The 19,819-nt window shown below is 40.6% G+C and overlaps 1 protein-coding gene across 1 annotated transcript in view; it reads right to left on the minus strand.

Moving 5' to 3' along the window:
• Positions 1 to 19,819, minus strand: part of LOC111974661 (glutamate receptor ionotropic, delta-2-like) — a 741,584-nt gene that overhangs the window by 529,383 nt on the left and 192,382 nt on the right.

Below are 19,819 nucleotides of genomic sequence, written 5' to 3' on the forward strand. Positions count from 1 at the left end.
TGACAGAACAGACAGACAGACCAAGGACAGACCAGACGAGACAGACCAGACAGAACAGAACAGACAGACAGACAGAGACAGCAGACAGACAGACAGACAGACAGACAGACAGACAGACAGACAGACAGACAGACAGACAGACAGACATAGACAGACAGACAGACAGACAGACAGACAGACAGACAGACAGACAGACAGACAGACAGACAGACAGACAGACAGACAGACAGACAGACAGACAGACAGACAGACAGACAGACAGACAGACAGACAGACAGACAGAGACAGACAGACAGACAGAGACATAGAGAGATGGATATCTCCCATGAATAAACATGGGGCCTATCAATATCCTGTTTATATAACAGGGTGAGGTTCCTAAAAGTATTTCGTTTTAAATATACTTAAGTATCAAAGTAAATGTAATTGATAAAATAAAGTGTCGAAAGTAAAACTAAAAGTATAAATCATTTCAAATTCCTTATATTAAGCAACCAGACTGCCCACAATGCCGCCAACTCCACTCAGATACAAGAACGCGCCAGATCAGAGGGATGTTCTCTGTATAAGTGTGTGAATTGGACAATTTTCTGTTCGGCTAAGCATTCAAAATGTAACGAGTACTTTTGGGTGTCAGGGAAAATGTATGAAGTAAAAAGCACATTATTTTCTTTAGGAATGTAGTGAAGTAGAAGTAAAAGTTGTCAAAAAAATAAAGATTAAATACAAGTTCAGATACCCAAAAAACCTACTTAAGTAGTACTTTAAAGTATTTTTACCCTTGTACTTTACACCACTGCTGTGTATCTGATAGGGTAAGGTTCCTGTTTATTTAGGAGGGTAATGTTCCTGTTAATATAGGAGGGTACGGTTCCTGTTTGTCTAGGTAGTAAGGTTCCTGTTTATCTAGGAGGGTAAGGTTGCTGTTTATCTAACAGGGTAAGGTTCCTGTTAATCTAGGATGCTAAGGTTCCTGTTTATCTAGGAGGGTAAGGTTCCTGTATTTTAGGAGGTTAAGGTTCGTCAGGTAGATGGTTCCTGTTTATCTAGGAGGGAGGCTCCTGTTAATCTAGGAGGGTAAGGTTCCTGATCTAGGAGGGAAGGCTCTGTTACTTAGGTAGTACGGTTCCTGTTTATCTAGAAGGGTAAGTGTCACGCCGGACCTTAGAGAGCCTTTATTCGTCTATTTGGTTTGGTCAGGGTGTGATTTGGGGTGGGCATTCTAGGTTTTGTTTTCTAGGTTTCTTTATTTCTATGTTTTGGCTGGGTTGGTTCTCAATCAGGGACAGCTGTCTATCGTTGTCTCTGATTGGGAACCATACTTAGGTAGCCCTTTTCCCTCCTTTCAGTGTGGGAAGTTATCTTTGTTAGTGGCATTGCCCTGTAAGCTTCACGGTTGTTTTTCGTTTGTTGTTTTGTTGGCGACATTTTAAATAAAAAGGAGAATGTACGCTAACCAGGTTGCACCTTGGTCTTCTTCCAGCATCAGCCGTGACAGTAAGGTTCCTGTTTATCTAGGAGGGTAAGGTTCCTGTTTATCTAGGAGGGTAATGTTCCTGTTAATCTAGGAGGGTACGGTTCCTGTTAATCTAGGAGGGTACGGTTCCTGTTTATCTAGGAGGGTAAGGTTCCTGTTTATCTAGGAGGTAAGGTTGCTGTTTATCTAACAGGGTAAGGTCCCTGTTAATCTAGGATGCTAAGGTTCCTGTTTATCTAGGAGGGTAAGGTTCCTGTTTATCTAGGAGGGAAGGCTCCTGTTAATCTAGGAGGGTAAGGTTCCTGTTTATCTAGGAGGGTAAGGTTCCTGTATCCTAGGAGGGTAAGGTTCCTGTTTATCTAGGAGGGTAAATTCCTGTTTATCTAGGAGGGTAAGGTTCCTGTTTATCTAGAGGGTAAGGTTCCTGTTTATCTAGAAGGGTAAATTCCTGTTTATCTAGGAGGGTAAGGTTCCTGTTTATTCTAGGAGGGTAAGGTTCCTGTTTATCTAGGAGGGTAAGGTTCCTGTTTATCTAGGAGGGTAAATTCCTGTTTATCTATGAGGGTAAGGTTCCTGTTTATCTAGGAGGGTAAGGTTCATCTTCTTTTCAAGCACAGAGCTCAGCTCCAGCTCCCGCCAGGGTCCCTCTGAAGACACCATACGCCAACTCACCGTGTGATTAACGTCTTTAATTATTATAGGCTGTTATACTGGGGAGATTACACACACATTACTGATGTTTGACTCTTTCTTACATAACTTACCTCTTGCTACTGCATACTTCTCCCTCTCAGATGATACAACTTCTTCCAGTTTGTCCAGACATATATTATAGCATGCTTAAAAATCACGAATGAGGCGCAAAATTACTAGTAGAGTTAGGTAAGTAGAACCAGGGGGGAAATGTTAGATGTGACAGTGATAACTACTAGTTAGGTAAATAGAACCAGGGGGAAATGTTAGATGTGACAGTGATAACTACTAGTTAGGTAGTAGAACTGGGGGGAAATGTTAGATGTGACAGTGATAACTACTAGTTAGGTAAATAGAACCAGGGGTAAATGTTAGACGTGACAGTGATAACTACTAGTTAGGTAAATAGAACCAGGGGGGAAATGTTAGATGTGACAGTGATAACTACTAGTTAGGTAAGTAGAACCAGGGGGGAAATGTTAGATGTGACAGTGATACTACTAGTTAGGTAAATAGAACCAGGGGGTAAATGTTAGACGTGACAGTGATACTACTAGTTAGGTAAATAGAACCAGGGGGGAATGTTAGATGTGACAGTGATAACTACTAGTTAGGTAAATAGAACCAGCGGGTAAATGTTAGATGTGACAGTGATAACTACTAGTTAGGTAAATAGAACAGGGAGAAAATGTTAGATGTTGACAGTGATAACTACTAGTTAGGTAAATGAAACCAGGGGGAAATGTTAGATGTGACAGTGATAACTACTAGTTAGGTAAATAGAACCAAGGGAGAAATGTTAGATGTGACAGTGATAACTACTAGTTAGGTAAATAGAACCAGGGAGAAAATGTTAGATGTGAACAGTGGATAACTACTAGTTAGGTAATAGAACCAGGGGAAATGTTAGATGTGACAGTGATAACTACTAGTTAGGTACAATAGAACCAGGGGAATGTTAGATGTGACAGTGATAACTACTAGTTAGGTAAATAGACCAGGGGGGAAATGTTAGATGTGACAGTGATAACTACTAGTTAGGTAACATAGAAACCAGGGGAGAATGTTAGAGTGACAGTGTAACTACTAGTTAGGGTAAATAGAACCAGGGGGGAAATGTTAGATGTGAACAGTGATTAGACACTACTAGTTAGGTAAATAACCAGGGGAGAAATGTTAGATGTGACAGTGATAACTACTAGTTAGGTAAATAGAACCAGGGGAAATGTTAAGACGTGAGAGACAGAGACATAGAGAGATGGATATCTCCCCATGAATAAACATGGGGCCTATCAATATCCTGTTTATATAACAGGGTGAGGTTCCTAAAAGTATTTCGTTTTAAATATACTTAAGTATCAAAAGTAAATGTAATTGATAAAATAAAGTGTCGAAAGTAAAACTAAAAGTATAAATCATTTCAAATTCCTTATATTAAGCCAACCAGACTGCACAATGCCAGCGGCACACTCCAACACTCAGATAACATATACAAACCAAGCATTTGTGTTTATTGAGTCCGCCAGATCAGAGGGATGTTCTCTTGATAAGTGTGTGAATTGGACAATTTTTCTGTCTGGCTAAGCATTCAAAATGTAACGAGTACTTTTGGGTGTCAGGGAAAATGTATGAAGTAAAAAGCACATTATTTTCTTTAGGAATGTAGTGAAGTAGAAGTAAAAGTTGTCAAAAAAATAAAGATTAAATACAAGTTCAGATACCCAAAAAACCTACTTAAGTAGTACTTTAAAGTATTTTTACCCTTGTACTTTACAACACTGCTGTGTATCTGATAGGGTAAGGTTCCTGTTTATTTAGGAGGGTAATGTTCCTGTTAATATAGGAGGGTACGGTTCCTGTTTGTCTAGGTAGTAAGGTTCCTGTTTATCTAGGAGGGTAAGGTTGCTGTTTATCTAACAGGGTAAGGTTCCTGTTAATCTAGGATGCTAAGGTTCCTGTTTATCTAGGAGGGTAAGGTTCCTGTTTATCTAGGAGGGTAAGGTTCCTGTTAATCTAGGTAGTAAGGTTCCTGTTTATCTAGGAGGGAAGGCTCCTGTTAATCTAGGAGGGTAAGGTTCCTGTTTATCTAGGAGGGAAGGCTCCTGTTAATCTAGGTAGTACGGTTCCTGTTTATCTAGAAGGGTAAGTGTCACGCCCTGACCTTAGAGAGCCTTTTTATGTCTCTATTTGGTTTGGTCAGGGTGTGATTTGGGGTGGGCATTCTAGGTTTTGTTTTCTAGGTTTCTTTATTTCTATGTTTTGGCTGGGTATGGTTCTCAATCAGGGACAGCTGTCTATCGTTGTCTCTGATTGGGAACCATACTTAGGTAGCCCTTTTCCCTCCTTTCAGTGTGGGAAGTTATCTTTGTTAGTGGCACTTTGCCCTGTAAGCTTCACGGTTGTTTTTCGTTTGTTGTTTTGTTGGCGACATTTTAAATAAAAAGAGAAATGTACGCTAACCAGGCTGCACCTTGGTCTTCTTCCAGCATCAGCCGTGACAGTAAGGTTCCTGTTTATCTAGGAGGGTAAGGTTCCTGTTTATCTAGGAGGGTAATGTTCCTGTTAATCTAGGAGGGTACGGTTCCTGTTAATCTAGGAGGGTACGGTTCCTGTTTATCTAGGAGGGTAAGGTTCCTGTTTATCTAGGAGGGTAAGGTTGCTGTTTATCTAACAGGGTAAGGTCCCTGTTAATCTAGGATGCTAAGGTTCCTGTTTATCTAGGAGGGTAAGGTTCCTGTTTATCTAGGAGGGAAGGCTCCTGTTAATCTAGGAGGGTAAGGTTCCTGTTTATCTAGGAGGGTAAGGTTCCTGTTATCTAGAGGTTAGTCATCTTCTTTTCAAGCACAGAGCTCAGCTCCAGCTCCGCCAGGGTCCCTCTGAAGACACCATACGCCAACTCACCGTGTGATTAACGTCTTTAATTATTATAGGCTGTTATACTGGGAGATTACACACACATTACTGATGTTTGACTCTTTCCTTACATAACTTACCTCTTGCTACTGCATACTTCTCCCTCTCAGATGATACAACTTCTCCAGTTTGTCCAGACATTATTAGCATGCTTAAAAATCACGAATGAGGCGCAAAATTACTAGTAGAGTTAGGTAAGTAGACCAGGGGGAAATGTTAGATGTGACAGTGATAACTACTAGTTAGGAAAAGAACAGGGGAAATGTTAGATGTGACAGTGATAACTACTAGTTAGGAAGTAGAACTTGGGGGGAAATGTTAGATGTGACAGTGATAATACTAGTTAGGTAAATAGAACCAGGGGTAAATGTTAGACGTGACAGTGATAACTACTAGTTAGGTAAATAGAACCAGGGGGGAAATGTTAGATGTGACAGTGTAAACTACTAGTTAGGTAAGTAGAACCAGGGGGAAATGTTAGATGTGACAGTGATAACTACTAGTTAGGTAAATAGAACCAGGGGTAAATGTTAGACGTGACAGTGATAACTACTAGTTAGGTAAATAGAACCAGGGGGGAAATGTTAGATGTGACAGTGATAATACTAGTTAGGTAAATAGAACCAGCGGTAAATGTTAGATGTGACAGTGATAACTACTAGTTAGGTAATAGAACCAGGGAGAATGTTAGATGTGACAGTGATACTAGTTAGGAAATAGAACCAGGGGAAATGTTAGATGTGACAGTGATAACTACTAGTTAGGTAAATAGAACCGGGAAAATGTTAGATGTGACAGTGATAACTACTAGTTAGGTAAATAGAACCAGGGAGAATGTTAGATGTGACAGTGTAACTACTAGTTAGGTAAATAGAACCAGGTAAATGTTAGATGTGACAGTGATAACTACTAGTTAGGTAAATAGAACCAGGGAAATGTTAGATGTGACAGTGATAACTATAGTTAGGTAAATAGAACCAGGGGGAAATGTTAGATGTGACAGTGATAACTACTAGTTAGGTAATAGAAACCAGGGGGAAATGTTAGACGTGACAGTGATAACTACTAGTTAGGTAAATAGAACCAGGGAAATGTTAGATGTGAAGTGATAACTACTAGTTAGGTAAATAGAACCAGGGGGAATGTTAGATGTGACAGTGATAACTACTAGTTAGGTAAATAGAACCAGGGAGAAATGTTAGATGACAGTGATAACTACTAGTTAGGTAAATAACCAGGGAGAATGTTAGATGTGACAGTGTAAACTACTAGTTAGGTAAATAGAACCAGGGGGAAATGTTAGATGTGACAGTGATAACTACTAGTTAGGTAATAGAACCAGGGGGAATGTTAGATGTGACAGTGATAACTACTAGTTAGTAAATAGAACCAGGGGGAATGTTAGATGTGACAGTGATAACTACTAGTTAGGTAAATAGAACCAGGGGGAAATATTAGATGTGACAGTGATAACTACTAGTTAGGTAAATAGAACCAGGGGAAATATTAGATGTGACAGTGATAACTACTAGTTAGGTAAAAGAACCAGAGGGAAATGTTAGATGTGACAGTGATAACTACTAGTTAGTAAATAGAACCAGGGGGAAATGTTAGATGTGACAGTGATAACTACTAGTTAGGTAAATAGACCAGGAGGAAATGTAGATGTGACATGATAACTACTAGTTAGGTAAATAGAACCAGGGTAAATGTTAGATGACAGTGAAACTACTAGTTAGGTAAATAGAACCAGGTAAATGTAGATGTGACAGTGATAACTACTAGTTAGGTAAATAGAACCAGGGGGAATGTTAGATGTGACAGTGATAACGGGGATTCACTTCCAGCCTTAGAGTGCCAGTGTCAGGTCTGAGGCTGAGTTTGTGTTTAAGACATAATACATGGAATAGCAATAGTCGTCATGGTCTTTGTCAGGTATATTGGGCAATTAACAGATACTGTAGACATGGGCTGTGTGGGAGATTTGGTTTGCGAAGCAGTTATTGATCACTTCAGAATTTCATAATCCTCACTGATACGATTAATGGCACCCAAAAACATTAATCTATATTTTTTTTAACTCTGTTTAACTCTGTGTTTCCTGTATTCTGCTGGGAAATATTTGTTCCAAAGCCCTGTTTTTTTATAAATAGCATTAGCTAATAAAGCTGAAATGGCAACCTTTACAGTGTTATATCAGACAGGGTTATAAAGCGCTGTCATCCATTCCAGCTCCTATAAATCTATACCATATGTGACTGTAAAAAAATCCCAATGCCATACTCCTGAGACGCAATCCTCCAGCCAAGACCAGGGGCTCCTGCTTACTCCCCTTCATGGCTCAGTTCTCTGGAGTTCAGAGCCCACGTAAAAAAAAAAAGAAGAAGAAAAGCGAAAACAAGCCTCATTTCACAGAAGTGATGATGATGAATGATGGCATCAGAGGCTGCTGCCGCTGCTGGTGCTTTATGTGGGGTTTGTAATGCAAGTCCAATGTTACAATTGGAGGCCTACTCTTTGGCATGGAGTGGAATGTCGACCGCACTACTGTCCTGGGTCCTTCTTGATTCGACAACTTGTTAACACAAATCTTATATATACTGAACAAAAATATAAACGCAACATGCAACAATTTTACTGAAGTGCAGTTCATATAAGGAAATCAGTCAATTGAAATAAATTCATAAGGCTCTAATCTATGGATTTCAAATGACTGGGAATAAAGACATGCATATGTTGGTCACAGATACCTTAAAAAAAGGTAGGGGCGTGGATCAGAAAACCAGTCAGTATCTGGTGTGACCACCATTTGCCTCATGCATCGTGACTCATCTCCATCGCATAGAGTTTATCAGGCTGTTGATTGTGGCCTGTTGAATGTTGTCCCACTCCTCTTCAATGGCTGTGCGAAGTTGCTGGATATTGGCAGGAATTGGAACACCCAGAGCATCCCGAACATGCTCAATGGGTCACATGTTTGGTGAGTATGCAGGCCATGGAAGAACTGGGATATTTTCAGCTTTCAGGAATTGTGTACAGATCCTTGTGACAAGGGACCATGCATTATGGTCATGCTGAAACATGACGTGATGGCGGCGGATGAATGGCACAACAATTGGTCTCAGGATCTCGTTACATTATCTCTGTGTATTCAAATTGCCCTTGATGAAATGCAATTGTTTTTGTTGTCCGTAGCTTAAATCTGCCTATATCATAACCCCACCGCCACCATGGGGCACTCTGTTCACAACGTTAACATCAGCAAACTGCTTGCCCACACAACGCCATACAAGTGGTCTGCGGTTGTGAGGCCGGTTGGATGTACTGCCAAATTCTCTAAAACGACATTGGATGTGATTTATGGTAGAGCAATGAACATTCAATTCTCTGGCAACAGCTCTGGTGGACATTCCTGCAGTCAGTGTAATGATCATGCTATTTAATCAGCTTCTTGATATGCAACACCTGTTAGGTGGATGGATTAACCTAGCAAAGTAGAAATACTCACTAACAGGGATGTAAACAATTTGGTACACAACATTTGAGAGAAATAAGCTTTTTGTGCGTTTCTGAGATGTTTATTTCAGCTAATGAAACATGGGACCAACACTTTACATGTTACGTTTATATTTTTATTCAGTGTAATTTGATATAATCGCTGCCTTAATGCTTCAGTGTTGTCAAAGGATCTGATGACGGCTGAGGGAGGATACTATTAAAGGCCTTTCTAGTTCTATGTGAAAGCCACAGAGCAGTTCTGCTGGTGGTCAAGATCGGGACAAGATCCTCCCTGCTGTTTAAATAAGAAAATAGGGTGTTTATTTATGATTTACAAATCCATGTGTGTAAACCATCAATAAAGCCTGCTTTCAAAACCTGTGTACAGATTGGCCCCCATCAGTCTCCTTGATCCTCTCTGCTGTTTTTTAAGTCCTTGCTTTCCCTGGGCAGTTTTAGAGACCCGATTGAGAGGCTCTGTTGATTTCCCTCCTTTATCTCTCTCTGTTTTAGAGACCTGATTGAGAGGCTCTGTTGATTTCCCTCCTTTAGCTCTCTCTGTTTTAGACACCTGAATGTAGACACTCGTTTCCCTCTCTCTATCTGCTCTCACAGTAAGAAAATACAATTAAGAGAACTCTGGGTGCCCACTGCCCGTCAACGTCCACCACACATTCATGGACCAATGACTTCCCATCATTTCCTCTTTGACGTCGGCAGCAAAATAAAATCTATAATGTTCTCTCCAGGAGCCATGCATGGAGCTCGGCATGGAGTACAGACATCCAATATTCCTTTATTCTACACTCTTTGATTCTCTTTTTCCTGGCGGCTGCACCCAGCTCGCCAGCAACGGTGTACACCCTGGTCAGGATTTGGAGCTTTTCAAGCTAGCTTGAAATAAAGTCAGAGTCACATTTATCAAGGGACTATTGATTTGGCTTGATGTGTTTGAGTAGTGTGCACTGAGGTTAGATTGATCAATGACCTGTTGCACACAGTAATTGCAATCAATTGATTGTCTATTTTTGAGATAACTAGCCAACAATAAACAACACTGGGTCAGTCATCTACTTACACTGCATTTTATATACTGTATGGAAGTCATTTGGTTGAGATAAGTTTAGACATATTACTTTTTTTTAATTTGAAGTGGATAATGAATGAACTACAATGTCCAAGATTAGGAAAATAACCAAACAAGAAATATATTGTACCCAACATAATAAAACATAATAAAATATATTGTACAACTTAACCCAACATAATACAACAGAATAAAATATATCCTATACTTAACCCAACGTAAGAAAAATAATTTAAAAAAACTGAAAAGCAATTAAAAGGTWTCAAGAAACAACCTTAGGAATCACTTATAGTACTGACTTTTTTTTTGCCAATATGAGTTAAGTMTTTAACTAACTTCCCCTTTAAATTATGGGTGTTGCATTTCCCCCTAATCACGCAATTGTATTCCCTCACCACCACTGTGGACTACAAGGTTAGTTCTGAATAAAACATACTGAATTACACTGCTGAGAAACAGAGATGATAATCAAACCAAATGTTTTTATTTATTAACCATATCAGCACATGAGACTGTACATTCAGACCCATTGCTGAGTCACTTACAGTGTATGAGATTTCAGCCCTTTACTGGCCGTTCCCAATTGCRGACCCAAACAGTAATGTGTTATTCCTGGGCAGGTCGGAGACTAAGGCTTTGATTAAAGGCGGCCGTCAGATCATGCCCCAGTCACACTGTGACTGAATGCCATGTTGCCGGGCAGATCTGAGGGAACGATGATGGCGCTGGATCACAAAGGGATGCTCAGCGTATGTGTTTTCCCCTCCACCTGACTGAAGTCCTCTCCCTGGGGGTTTCGGCAGCTTGGAGGCCAATGCTCCACCATTATGTCATTAAGGAGACTGCTGCTTTAAAGTAGCCTACTCCCCTCTACAACATAAATAAAGTCCTCTAGTCATTCAGAAGAATGAGATAGAACTCATCTTRTTTTATCGTGCTTCATACCCTTAAAAACACCTTTACRTGTAGTCATTTAGCAGACGCTCTTATCTAGAGCGACTTACAATTAGTGCATTCATCTTAAGATAGTTTGGTGAGACAACCACATGTCACAGTTAAAGTAAGTACATTTTCCCTCAATAAAGTAGTTATCAGCAAAGTCAGTGCGAGTTGGAAAATACATGTTTGTGTGGGGGGGGGCACCATGGGATTAATTTCAGAAATTCTTTGAAGAGGTATAGTTTTAAACCCCTGCGATGCATCAGTGGGAGACTGGGCCTGTATCCACAAACCGTCTCAGAGTAGAAAATTGGTCATAAGTGCTGAGAATAGAGACATTACTCCTACTCTTATAGGTAAAAATAAAACTATGCATGAAATCTCTTTAGTCATAAGAGTCACACCAAGTTGACAGATATTTAGGAGACCTCATGTGCTGTCATAACCAGTTAAGAGTTACCAACAGGCATCTTGACAAYAGAAAAATGAAGGGAGTCAGTGGTTCCTGCACCAYATGCAATTGCTTTGGAGTTAAAAATTATATTTTGATATCTCAGGATAATCAATCCATAAATAATCTAGACCAACAGTACATGCAACAGTATCTCTTGTATTTTTGACAATGATTTCACACAAGGCCTATTTCACATGATATGCCTAAATCCAGAGGTTCTGGCGCTTTCTTCCCTGGGGGCTTCTGATTCAAGATTGGATCCRGATCCTGAGCCTTCGTCCTCTGTTCTGTCTCGCTCTCCGGTTGTTTCTACATTGGGTTCAGATCCTCAGATCTCCCCCCTCATCGGGCCACGARGCTGTCTAAGTCTCCGGCCCATTCATCATCTACGACGGATACTACAGCTGACTCAGGTTCATCGGGCCCCACCACCCTTCGGTCGAAATAATTGCAGGACCTCCTCAGCCATTGCACCAGGTGTTGTCATCGGCAGCTCTATGGTAAGAAAAATCTCACCGGGGCTGTCCCCAACGAAAAAAAATCTTGGTTGACCGAAAGTCGTCTGTTCTTTCAACCAATCGATTGGCCAAAATGTTTAAACATGTACTTTTCCATATATAGACACACCCTATGTGTTTAAAAAAAATCAACTATATACATTGAGCTTACAATTTGATGAAATAAGACAAATGCCTCAAGAGAACACCAAAGATCTAGATAGCCAGAAGAAAAAAACTTTCATCTGACCCAACTATTCTCCTCCTACTCCTGCTGCTTTCGCAGATTCTGCCATTACTCTCCTGAAGTTGCCGGTAATAGGCTACATGAGGAGTCGGCAACCTTTCTCATGTGGAAGGCCAATTTATCTTACCATTTCTACTGATCTACGTGCCAGTTGTGGTTTTCATATGCACATTTTTGCGAAACAGTTTCATTTAATTTATAATAACGTCTTCATATCTCAATATCATTGTCATGTGGTTAATCAAAATTATATCCGAATCTTAATGAAAATGATACAAACATAAAAAGTTACTTCTWTTGCCATTGCCAACTAAGTAAAAATAGCTGACATAAAGCCAACAAATAAAAATATTGCAGCCAGCAGGTAGAAAATATCCTGATACAAATAAATATCCTATGAATCACATTGGCTACACATGGCCTGTCTGCAACGAACTTCAAACACTGTATCAACTATTAACTTGGGTCCAGCCGGAAGCTTGCACTAGCGAACTTGCAACATTGTATAAAATGTTCTGGGGCTCAGAGTTTCCCGCACCARTGAACTCGGGAAAGACACAGCTGTAGGCTATTTGTGAAAGGAGTGCTTAACTTGGGCAGGAGCTCACCTGAGCTGAGTACCGGCACCTCAAATTGTCTACTGCTTGAGCTCCTGTTCCTCTTATAGACTATTAGCGCAAAAGTATTGTGGAGCTCCTGCATATAAATATAAACAGTACCAGCACCCAAAATGAGTACCGGAACCTATTTCAGTCCAAGTCAAGCACTGATAAGAAGTAATCAGGTAGGCCTCTTTTGTGATGTTTCCACTGGATCAGAGCATGTCATTTTTCCCTTTCACGCTGAGTGGTTATCGAAAGGGAGAGAGCTGGAAAGATTTCTCAAATACATTGAGAAACTATTGTMATTCTCAATGGATGTAAAAACATGCTTTAATTGCTTTCTGATTCAGGTGAAAAAAACATTACTTTGAGAAGCTCCACAGGTCATTATTCGTGGTGCGTTAAGCCAATCAGAAATACTATCAGATCCCCAAATGGGCACATTTATATGCCTACATTTACGTGCAGGCCAGGTAGCCTATAGGCCTACTTCAATGTGTGCGTGTCCTAACTCAACATTGACAGGAGCAATCCAAACAAAAGACAATGACTAAAATGTCAAAACTCGTAAATGGAATGAAATAAACCAACACTTGTTTCTCACAAGTGTAGCATAGGTTGTGCACTCTGCAAACAATGTGTCCACTCCGACAATGATAACGGGAAGACTGGAATAATAATATTGAATGCATTAACATAAATTACTGTAACCAAAGCAACAAACATTGTAGATAAGAAATGATTGGGGTCAGCCCTACATCTCGGTTCCCGGGGCAACAACCCTGATATCCTGGAGCACGAGTATGGGACATTACAAGGCTGCTTCTGAACATTCTACGATAGCGGCCGGTTGCTGACACTGTCGTAGTCCATGTGGAGTTATAACAACATAAGGGCTGGCTCGAAACTTCTGAAATTCTGATTCTAGCTCTGAAAGATTCCAAAAAGCGGCCCGTTATTTCAGGTCCGGTACCATCGTTGGGCCGTGGGTGTTAAAGAGTCAGTAGGCTACTGGCTTTACACGTCTGGCTAAAATATTCTTTGACACATTCTTTGACACAATTTTGACACATTCTGGAAACAGAAGATGCTCTACAGGAATGGTGGAGTTCATCCCTATCACCTTGRCTCCTGTCCRCGCATTTCAAGGCTACGTTGAGACAATTACTTATCAACGACCCAAGCCCAGCTCACATAATCCCTACTATTGTGTCGCTGAATTGTCGTAATGCTGCAGCAAATTTACATTATCCTAGGGGCGTTGGCAGTCACAATGTAAGTAACCTAATTTATGCCCCTCTAACTCCCCTTAATCCCTCTGTCAATCCTACAGCTTGTATATGCAGTAATCATGTGCCTATGAACCAGAGTAATACTTATAGCACTGAGACGGTGTGCCCTAGTAGGAAGACCACTGTTTGCAGCTCACCCTGCACTAACAACTCAAACATGCATAACATTGTCATGTCTACTTCTGATAAGCTTCTCAGTAAAGCAATTAAAACAATCAAGCATCCCATGTTAAAAATAGCCCACATTAAAATATGTAGCCTAAGAAACAATGTTCATGAAATCAATAACTTGATAGAGACAGATGGCATTCATATTCTAACCATCTCTGAAACTCACTGAGATAATATCTTTAATTGATGATACAGTGGTAGCAATACATGGTTATAACATCTACAGAAAATAAAGAAATGCCAATGGGGGAGGTGTTGCGGTCTATATTCAGAGATTCAGAGGATCTCATGTTAAATTCTGTTTTAGTAAAATGGCTACAGGTTCACCTTCCTCACCTAAAGCCCATTCTTGTGGGAACTTGCTATAGACCACCAAGTGCTAACAATTAGTATCTGGATAATATGTGTGAAACGCTTGATAATGTATGTGATATCAACAGAGAGGTATATTTTCTGGGTCACCTCAATACTGATTTGCTATAATCAAGTTGCCCATTCAGGAAAARGTTTCTAACTGTAACCAGTGCCCATAACCTGGTTCAGGTTATCAGTCAACCTACCAGTGTAGAATCAGTAGAATCAGATTTACAAAACAGATACACGTTATGGAACAGCRGGGACTGTGAAGAGACACACACAAAGGCACAGACACACACGTACACATGGATTTTGTATTGTAGGTATGTGGTAGTAGAGTAGTGACCTGAGGGCACACACTTAATGTGTTGTGAAAAGTGTTGTGAAATGTAATGTCATGTAATATTTGTAATTGTATATAACTGCCTTAATGTTGCTGGACTCCAGGAAGAGTAGTTGCTGCTTTGGCATCCTTAATAAACACAAATACTTCTAACCACTAGGCTAATAATGGGCTTGTGTTAGATGAAAATGACAGACCTTTCAAATGATGGATGGAACATTATCGGCAAGTGACTTTATTCCTACTGTGACATAGCGATAGAGTTGTTAAACAGAGTGACAAGTGTATTGATATAACGTAAGTATTGTCAAAATTCCACTTTTAACAACCATCAGAATTTGTTTAAAAAAATGGTATGCCAACATACAGTATTAGGCAAAAATGAACAGTAGGCATATTGATTATGTCATGTGAAAATTATATCAAATTTCCACATTTGATGTACAGTCACATTCACTGAGGTTGTCTGAAGAGTGCTATAGAGTTCACAGTCTGGTCATGCCTCATCAGGATTGGTTATTCCCCAATTTATAACAATGTCAATAAGTGTCATCACTATCTTTCCTTTGCGGTACCTCAAACTGTCATGATTACCAGCTGAGATAAACTTTAATGAGTTGATTTTACTCCTGGCTCAGAGTTTGTCTGGGAGTTTTTTTGTCTTAATGTTAGGTTTTAACAGTATTMTTTTCTTTGTGGATACGGGGCCTGGAGTTCCCTAGAACAGGGGTCGGCAACAAGCGAAAACAGACCCGCAATTCCTGCTTATTGAAATCCTGGTTAGAGATTTCTGATTTCCTGCTCATTGAAATCCTGGTTAGAAAATTCTGATTTCCTGCTTACTCTCTCCTGATACCAGGAATCATTCAACCCAGTTTTCTGTAAAACCTGGGAATTTCTGGAAGGTTACAGGAATTTTGCAACTCTAAAAGCTCCTCTGGAAATCAACTGTGCAATGTCATGGTCAGTTTGGTTCTGGTCAGTGGTTAAAAAAAAACAGAAAGACGTCTGACTGCTGCTAGGAAAGTCACTCAGCTTTTCTTGGATCTAGTTCATCTGTAAAGGGGTTAATAGGGCAGACGGATCATTTTCCGTTCCTCCTCAAGTCAAGGTGTTGAGCTAGCAGAAAGGACTGACTCATTACTAAATGGCTAAGGCACAGGTCAGGGCCCAGCAATAATGGCCAAGCACCAATAATAATTGCCCAGCGAAGGGCCATCTGGCATCTAACCATTATTTGGGATTCAGATTACTTCAGCTGACCGTTCCTTCTGCTAGGTTAACTTGCCTCCCCAGTGTACACATTAGCATGCAGTACATGCTCATTGCCATCACACTGGCTGTAGTCTGATTTGTAGTGCTATTTATTAGACTAATAAAAACCAGTTACTGTGTTTATGTATCGCACAAGATATATAAAGCAAGGATGACCTCAGGGTGACAACCTATGCAAGGTCTCTAGCGCTGTGGTCTTTCCCTGTCCAGGTGTTCCAAGAATATGTGTCGGTAGCTGCATAACATCTTCACACTTTTATCTACAGTGCCTTCAGAAAGTATTCATACCCCTTGACTTATTCCACATTTTGTTGTGTTACAGCCTGAATTCAAAATGGATTAAATAGCTTTTTTCTCTCACCCGTCTACACACAATACCCCATAATGACATCACAATACCCCATAATGACATCACAATACCCCATAATGACAAAGGTAAAACAGGTTTTTTGACATTTTTGCAAATGTATTAAGAATAATTATTCAGACCATTTGCTATGAGACTCGAAATTGAGCTCAGGTGCATCCTGTTTCCATTGATCATCCTTGAGATGTTTCTACAACTTGATTGGAGGCCAGCTGTGGTAAATTCAATTGATTGGACATAATTTGGAAAGGCACACACCGGTCTATATAAGGTCCCACAGTTGACAGCGCATGTCAGAGCAAAAACCAAGCCATGAGGTCGAAGGAATTTTCCATAGAGCTATGAGATAGGATCTTGGGAAGGGTACCAAAACATTTCTGCAGCATTGAAGGTCCCCAAGAACACAGTGGCCTCCTCATTCTTAAAGGAAACAATTTTGGAACCACCAAGACTCTTCCTAGAGCTGGTCACCCGACCAAACTGAGCAATCAGGGGAGAAGGGCCTTGGTCAGGGAGGTGACCAAGAACCCAATGGTCACTCTGACAGAACTCCAGAGTTCCTCTGAGGAGATGGGAGAACCTTCCAGAAAGACAACCATCTCTGCAGCACTCCACCAATCAGGCCTTTATGGTAGAGTGGCTAGACGGAAGCCACTACTCAGTAAAAGGCACATGATAGCCCGCTTGGAGTTTGCCAAAAGGCACCTAAAGGACGCAGACCATAAGAAACAAGATTCCTTGGTCTGATGAAACCAAAATTGAACTCTTTGGCCTGAATGCCAAGCGCCACATCTAGAGGAAACCTGGCACCATCATTACGGTGAAGCATTATTTATACTGTGTTTTGTTTTTCAGCGTCAGGGACTGGGGGACTAGTCAGGTTCGAGRGAAAGATGAAGGGCGCAAAGTACAGAGATCCTTGATGAAAACCTGCTCCAGAGTGCTCGGAACCTCAGATTAGGAGCGAAGGTTCACCTTCCAACAGGACAACAATCCTAAKAACACAGCCAAGACAACGCAGGAGTGGCTTCGGTCTCTGAATGTCCTTGAGTGGCCCAGCCAGAGCCCGGACAGCTCTGGAGAGACCTGAAAATAGCTGTACAGCTACGCTCCCCATCCGACCTGACAGAGCTTGAGAGGATCTGCAGAGAAGAAAGGGAGAAACTCCCAAAATACAGGTGTGCCAAGCTTGCAGCGTCATACCCAAGAAGACTCAAGGCTGTAATTGCTGCCAAAGGTGCTTCAACAAAGTACTGAGTCAAGGGTTTGAATACTTMTGTAAATGTGATATTAGTTTTTGCCTTGTCATTAAGGGGCATTGTGTGTAGATTGATGAGGGAAAGAAACGATTTCATCCATTTTAGAATAAGGCTCTAACGTAACAAAATGTTAAAAAAGTCAACGGGTCTAAAAACTTTCCGAAAGGCACTGTAATACAGGTAAAAACCTAGGTGTTATTATAGATTCAGGACTACATTTCGAATCACACATTAGGAATGTGATCAAAATAGCTTTTTACCACATGAGGAACACTGCTAAGGTGCCCCTGTTTCCCTCTCAGGCTGATACAGAGATACTTTTTATTAAAAGCAGGCTTGACTACTGTAATGCTTTCCTATCTGGTCTACCCAAGAAAGCGATTGGTCAACTGCAAAACATACAGAATTCTGCTGCACAGGTACTGACCAAGACCAGACAGAGAACGCACATTACACCGATTTTAAGGTCTCTGCACTGTGAGTTTTAGAATACATTTTAAGATTCTTCTATAGGTTTTCAATCAATCCAYGATTGTTCWACCCAATACATGTCAGACATGCTTTTAAGTTAGGTACCTAGTAGGTCCCTCAGGTCCTCTGGCCTTTTAACTATCCCAAAGCCTAGGACCAAGAGGAATGGAGTGGCAGCCTTTAGTTACTGTGTCCCCAGCCTCTGGAATAGCCTGCCAGAGAACCTGAGGGGKCCGAAGCTGTGGACATATTTAAAAGAGATCTTAAATCACACTTTTTTAGCTTTGAACCTTTTAATCTTTTTATGTTTGTTGTGTAGTAAATATCAAAAATATATATTTTCATTATTTGYATTMGTTTTTTCCTGTGAAGCACATTGTGCTGCATTCCATGTCTGAAATGKGCTGTATARATAAARCTTGATTTTATTTATTGATACACCATCCAAAGTGTAATTAATAACTTTACCCTGCTCAAAGGGATATTCAATGTCCATTTTTTAAATTTATCTATCAATAGGTGCCCTTCTTTGCGAAGCATTGGAAAATCTSCCTGGTCTTTGTAGTTAAATCTGTGTTTGAAATTCACTGCTCRACCTTACAGATAATTATATGTGTGGGGTACAGAGATGAGATAGTCATTCAAAAATCCTGTTAAACACTAGTATTGCACACAGAGTGAGTCCATGCAACTTATTATGTGACTTGTTAAGCACAAATACATGGCCAAACACTATGTTCTTAACAGACACWTATCTCTAACGATAGTTTACATCCCAAATGGCAACCTATTCCCTATATAGTGCACTACTTTTGACCAGGGATCTGATCTAGTCCCATATACTGCACTATATGGGACTAGGGTGCCATTTTGGGACTTTGCCAAAAGGCCCTTACAGCCAGGGGTATTAAACCTTCAGAGGGGAACCCATTTTTTGTGCCAGAATATCTGGGGACCCCATTTTATACAAAAATTCTGTCGACCACACCCCACCCCAAATTTAACAACACCTTTGAAATCTCTAAACGTAGATTATCACATTAACAAATAACCTTCAATTCATTACATTTTCATCTCTCTTATGAAAACTGAGAAAAGAAATAAATACATTAATCTCAACCCTAGAAATATATTTTAATCAAAAAAGTTTGTAAATTAATCTCACCCCCAAAAATATATATATATTTTACGACCCCACTGCAATTCCCCCGGCGACCCAACTCATGACCCCGACTTCGAATAACACTGCTTTATACTGTATGTGAATCTGCTGGTTAGACCTGCAGATTGCAAACACAGGCACCTGAACAGTGTCCCATTTCCAGGACCAGGGAGGTAAGCAGGAGAGACTTTATATCATCCCCTGAGAACACGCATGGGTAAGTCATGTTTTATTCAGTGAGTGTCTGAATGAGCTCCCTCTGCTCCCTCCCTCCCTACAGTTCATCAGGACTGCACATACTGGAGGAGAGAAAGGTTTGATCAGGACTGGGGATTCCTGGTGAGATCACCTACCAAGATGCTCCATAACCGTATGCATGCAGGCACACGCACGCACGCACGCACGCACGCACGCACGCACGCACGCACGCACGCACACACACACACCATGTGGTAATCGATAACAATGTGGTCATCAATAAACAATGTAGTTAATCAATAACAATGTGGTAATCGATAACAATGTGGTCATCATAACAATGTGGTAATCATAACAATGTGGTCAGAGGTCAGAGGTCAGAGCTCCCATTCTGAACCCTTTGTCCACCAATCACACACACCACCACCAACAATTACAGGGTTGACAGTAGGTTGGCCAAATCACTTATGGAGTGAGGCAGTCAATCACTGAGGTCGACATGAGCTGGGGGCCCAAG

Source organism: Salvelinus sp. IW2-2015, linkage group LG15, assembly GCF_002910315.2.
Source record: "Salvelinus sp. IW2-2015 linkage group LG15, ASM291031v2, whole genome shotgun sequence".
Taxonomy (NCBI): Eukaryota; Metazoa; Chordata; class Actinopteri; order Salmoniformes; family Salmonidae; genus Salvelinus; species Salvelinus sp. IW2-2015.